This window comes from Syngnathoides biaculeatus, chromosome 1 (genome assembly GCF_019802595.1).
Source record: "Syngnathoides biaculeatus isolate LvHL_M chromosome 1, ASM1980259v1, whole genome shotgun sequence".
In the NCBI taxonomy this organism is placed as follows: domain Eukaryota; kingdom Metazoa; phylum Chordata; class Actinopteri; order Syngnathiformes; family Syngnathidae; genus Syngnathoides; species Syngnathoides biaculeatus.
This window is the reverse complement of record NC_084640.1, coordinates 3,765,400-3,771,429: the sequence shown is the minus strand read 5'-3', so window position 1 is coordinate 3,771,429 and position 6,030 is coordinate 3,765,400.

The window sequence follows — 6,030 nt, the reverse complement described above, 5'->3', positions numbered from 1 at the left end:
TGCACATTTTTTGGGTTGTAGATGTTTGTTGTTTTCCATTCGCAAAAGTAAAAGAATCAAGATATTGTACAATTAAAATGTAGTTACACAGATGTTCCCAAAATACAGTAAGGCTCTACACTTGGGCCTTTCCCATTCATTTGCAGCCTTTACAGTGAAGAAAATAAGTATTTGAACACCCTGCTATATTGCAGGTTCTCCCACTTGGAAATCATGTAGGGATCTGAAATTTTCATCCTAGGTGTATGTCCACTGTGAGAGAGATAATTTAAAAGAAAAATCCAGAAAGCACAATGCATGATTTTTTTTAACGATTTCTTTGTGTGATACAGCTGCAAATAAGTATTTGAAGACCTGTCTACCAGCTAGAATTCTGACCCTCAACGACTTGTTATTCCACCTTTAAAACATCACCTCCACTCCATGTATTATCCTAAATCAGATGCACCTGTGTTAGGTCGTTAGCTGCATAAAGACATCTGTCCACCCCATACAATCAGTAAGACTCAAATTTGTAACATGGCCAAGACTAAAGAGCTGTCCAAAGACACCAGAGACAAAATTGTACAACTCCACACGGCTGGAAAGGGCTACGGAGAAATTGCCTTGCAACTTGGTGAAAAAAGGTCCACTGTTGAAGCAATCATTAGATAATGGAAGAAGCTAAACATGACTCTCAATCGGAGTGGAGCCCCATGCAAGATATCACCTCGTGGGGTCTCAATGATCCTTAGCAGGACTACACGACAGGACTTGGTCAATGACCTGTAAAGAGGTGGGACCACGGTTTCCAAGGTGACTGTTGGTAATAAACAAAGACGTCATGGTTTAAAATCATGCATGGCACGGAAAGTTCCCCTGCTTAAACCAGCACGTCAATCACAATCACATGCCCGTCTTAAGTTTGCCAATGACCATTTGGATGATACAGAGGAGTCATGGGAGACAGTTTTGTGGTCAGATGAGCCCAAAATTGAACTTTTTGGTCATAATTCCACTCACTGTGTTTGGAGGAAGACAAATGATGAGTTTGATCTCAAGAACACCATCCCAACTGTGAAGCATTGGGGTGGTAGCTTTATGCTTTGTGGGTGTTTTTCTGCACATAGGACAGGACGACTGCACTGTATTAAGTATAGGATGGCCGCAGCCATGTATTGTGAGATTTTGGGGAATAATGTCTTTCCCTCAGTCAGAGCTTTGAAGATGGGTCGTGGCTGGGTTTTTCAACATGACAATGACCCGAAGCACACAGCCAGGAAATCCAAGGATTGGCTCCGCAAGAAGCATATTGAAGTTCTGGTGTGGCCTAGCCAGTCTCCAGATCTAAACCCAAAAGAAAATCTTTGGAGGGAGTTGAAACTCCATGTTTCTCAGTGACAGCCCAGAAACCCGTCTGATCTAGAGTAGATCTGTGTGGAGGAGTTGGCCAAAATTTCTCCTGCGGTGTGTGCAAACCTGGTGAACAACTCCAGGAAACCTTTGACCTCTTTATTTGCAAACAAAGTCTACTGTACTAAATATCAACATTGGTTTTCTCAGGTGTTCAAATACTTATTTGCAGCTGTATCACACAAATAAATTGTTGAAAAATCATAGATTTGGATTTTTCTTTTTAGATTATTTCTCTCACAGTGGACAGGGCCCCTACGATGAAAATTTCAGACCCCTCCATGATTTCTAAGTGGGGGTGTTCAAATACTTATTTTTTCACTGTAGTAGGGATTTACAATTGGCAAGTAAGGACAACAAGTCATATTATTCCATTACTGTACAGAACCGTAATAAGTTCCCATATGGAATATCGTCAGAAAGGGACAAATTGTTACTTCCTCGTTCTGTACTCACGACAGTGCCATGAAATTGTATTGGCCTCCATTTCTAATGCTTAATTTTTTTTAATTGTTTCCCCACAATAATGTTTAAGATCATAAAACTAATGTAAATAAATAAATAAAATCCATGCATTATCTGAGCCGCCTATCCTCACAAGGGTCACGGGAGTGCTGAAGTTTACCCAAGCTATCATCGGGCAGGAGACTGGGTACACCCTGGACTGGTTGTCAGTCAATCACATAACAAAAACATAACAGAGACAAACAACCAGTCACACTCACAATCACATCCAAACTAACCTAAACTTTTTCATTTGATTTATTAAGGGGTACACAAATTTCAGTTACGTGGGCTTGTGTAAAAAAAAAAAAAAATAGACACTACCTATCCCTGTTTTAAATCATGAAGTAATGGTGGCCAATCGCAATTTTTTAATTTTCACTGATCTCACCCAAACTGACCTTTTCCATCAAGAAATCACTTCAAACAGAATCTGTCCCAACAAAATCAAGTCGGACACAAGATCTAAAAAAATGGCGATAGTTGTGAGATAAAGTAATTGTAATCTATAATTCTTGTTACCAAAGCCATTTTTGAAGCTTTAGGATTCCAGCGAACCATAGGGTTAGCCATCATCCTCACATGGACAAAACACAGAACAGTGGTGAAGCTTCCCAGAAATGGCTGGCCTATAAAGATTACCCTAACAGAACAGCGAGAGTCATCAACTTCTCAAGCACTGCAGTAAAGTTCAGTGCTCATGGCACAGCAGTAAGTAAGAGACTCTGCAAAAATGGCTTCCTCGGCAAGGTTCCAAGACAAAAACCTTCGCTTACCAAAAACATAAGTAACTCCGATGGGGGATGGGTAATATTTTAGGGCAGTACAGTACAATGGAGAGGTACTAATATTGAAAGAGAAGTACAAATAACTGTGTGCTAACTCCCTTTAACACAAGTTTTAATGTGAATACGATAACAGCCTCATCCCAGGTTACTTCCCCTTGACAATTTTTTTAATATAATTGCAGTGAAAGCAAGTATTTGTTGAACTTCACAATCAAGTGAAAGCTGTAGCTTGGCCTGGTCCACAACTATAATAATGACAACAAAAATTGCTTGTAAGAGTTTAATATAAGAGCTGATATCTAACAGTTTGCTTGGTTTTCTGGATTGTCACCAAAATCCCTGGTAATAGAATTCAGTTTAAGCATGTCAAATGGTATTACATAATCAACTGCAAATTTTGGCATATTCATTGTACTCTTCCTTTAATATACCTTTTTGTGGAACCTGGCATTAAAATGGATATTTCAAAGTGGTCTCATATTCCTTTTCATTACTGTCTTTTGGTATCCCAACAAGACCCTGAAAGTGAAGATTGTCTACATGGTTGTAATTTCTAAATGATAAATTATATTGTTGGAAAGTTCAAGTCAGAATGTAAATTTTTGTACATATTTTTAAAAAACATTCATCAATTTGTGCAAATTGATTTTCCCCCCCTGCTTTAGCTCATGTGACATTGACAGAAACATTTGAAAAAAGCTTTTTAAAAATCCTCACTTCATGATATGTGGGAGTGAGCAACTTTTAAAACATCTTCTCACACAGATGAGATGTGAATTGTCACTCAGTTCTTCAATCTCAGCCTGACTCTCGAGAAACACAGTCCCTGTGGCACTTTTCCACACTGGCTCGTTATTGAGCAAAGACTAAGCGCTTCAGTGGTTCAATTTAAATGCATTCTACAAAGCAGAAGAGCATGTGATTTCGGTGCAGCTCCCATTTTCGGCAGGACATTAGAAATGCTTGTTGATATGATGCGGTGCAGCTACATAACATTGCAAACAACACTAATAAAACTGAACATTATCTTTGCAAAGGAAGCATTTATTGATCAACTCTTGTATTGGACATTTGATATTCTTCATTTTCCCACACAACATTTTTACAGATTTTGTCAGAGAAAATGCTAATCCATAAAAACTAATGGGTATAGGACAGGAGCCTTGAGGACATAGGCCCTTTTCCTTTATTTCAAATCTGGACAGGAGCCTTTATGACTCCCAGTATAATCGTGATTGAAGAAAAATAAGAACTAAAACTGATTATTATTTTGGACATTTATTTTTAAATATAGCACAAATGAGTATATTAGCACCCTTTAGCCTTTTTAAGAAGATCAGATAAAGCACAAATGACAGTGGAAAATAAATCTGTGAGGTGGCAAGTAACATTTTAATGCATGATATGTAACAACACTTTTAGGACTGTTCACAAGGGGTTGATATCCATCCATTTTCCTTGCTGCTTATCCTCATGAGGGTTGCGGGGAGTGTTGGAGCCTATCCCAGCTGGCAGGAGGCAGGGTACACCCTGAACTGGGTGCCAGCCAATCGTAGGGCACATACAGACAAACAGCCACACTCACAATCACACCTCGGGGCAATTCAAAGTGTACAATTAATGTTGCACGTTTGATGTGGGAGGAAACCGGAGTGCCCGGTGAAAACATGCAAACTACACAGACAGGGCTGGGATCGAACCTGGGTCCCCAGAACTGTGAGGCCAATAATTTACCAGCTAATTCACCATGCCGCCCAAGAGATGATGTTGAATGAAAAGGATTCAGTTTGTTTTTTGTTTACCAGCATAATATTTAAGAGACACAAGAAGTAAAAATTCAGGTAATAAACAAGCTTCAAATGAGAATATTTTAGACAGGCAACATTTTTTTTTTCTTGAGAATAAGTTTTTTTTTTTTGTTCATGTTTGGTTTATTTTATCAGACAAAATAAATACTTAAGGGCTTGCGTCCAGATTTGAAATAAGGGTTAAGAGCTCATATCCTTCAGGGAAAATGTCCGTTCCCCAAAAATAATGTGTGCAGAGCTCCAACTGACGACACTTTAGTTCATAGTCAGTTTGCACTGGATTGTGACGAAGAATATATTCTTGCTGAACCTGTTTTTCCTCTCCGTTGCCAAAGAAAACTCAGTACTAACTGGAGCGAGTGAGGACATTACCTGCTGACACGTAAGATGTTTAATGATTAAAGTAAGAGCATTGCAGTTTTACAAGTCACGTAGGGAACGTGTGAACGGCTTCCTTTTCCAACCTAAGAAATCGCTTCAGAAAGAAAGAAAAAGCAGGTGTTGAGATATACATAGATGTTTATGCAGTACAGTATTTTCCCATTTGTATGATGTGCTTGAAAAGATGAGAAATGGCTGCTATTCTTAATCAGATCTTTTGGCATATTAAACATTTAAACTATTTTTGTTCCACTAGGCAATAGCTGAGTGTAGAAAATTGTTTGCTTTCAGTCTTAGATTTCGGGCTAATCTTAGAATTTGAAACGTGCAACTATATATATGTATATATACAGTGAAGAAAATAAGTATTTGAACACCCTGCTATATTGCAAGTTCTCCCACTTAGAAATCATGGAGGGGGTCTGAAATTTTCATTGTAGGGGGATGTCCACTGTGAGAGAGATAATCTAAAAAGAAAAATCCAGAAATCACAATGTATGATTTTTTTAACGATTTATTTGTGGATTACAGCTGCAAATAAGTATTTGAACACCTGAGAAAACCAATCTTATTTGGTACACCATCCCTACCTTTGTTTGCAAATACAGAGGTCAAATATTTCCTGTAGTTGTTCACCAGGTTTGCACACACTTCAGGAGGGCTTTTGGCCAACTCCTCCACATAGATCTTCTCTGGATCAGACAGGTTTCTGGGCTGTCGCTGAGAAACACGGCGTTTCAGCTCTCTCTATAAAGATTTTCTATTGGATTTAGATCTGGAGACTGGCTAGGCCACACCAGAACCTTGATATGCTTCTTATGGAGCCACTCCTTGGTCTTCCTGGCTGTGTGCTTCGGGTTATTGTCATGTTGAAAGACGCAGCCATGACCCATCCAAAATCTCATAATATATGGCTGCAGTCATCCTCTCAATGCTGTGCACTCGACCTGTCCCATGTGCGGAAAAACACCCCCAAAGCATAATGATACCACCTCCATGCTTCACAGTAGGGATGGTGTTCTTGGGATGGAACTCATCCTTAGTCTTCCTCTGAACACGATTAGTGGAACTATGACCAAAAAGTTCAATTTTGGTCTCATCTGACCACAAAACTTTCTCCCATAACTCCTCTGTATCATCCAAATGGTCATTAGCAA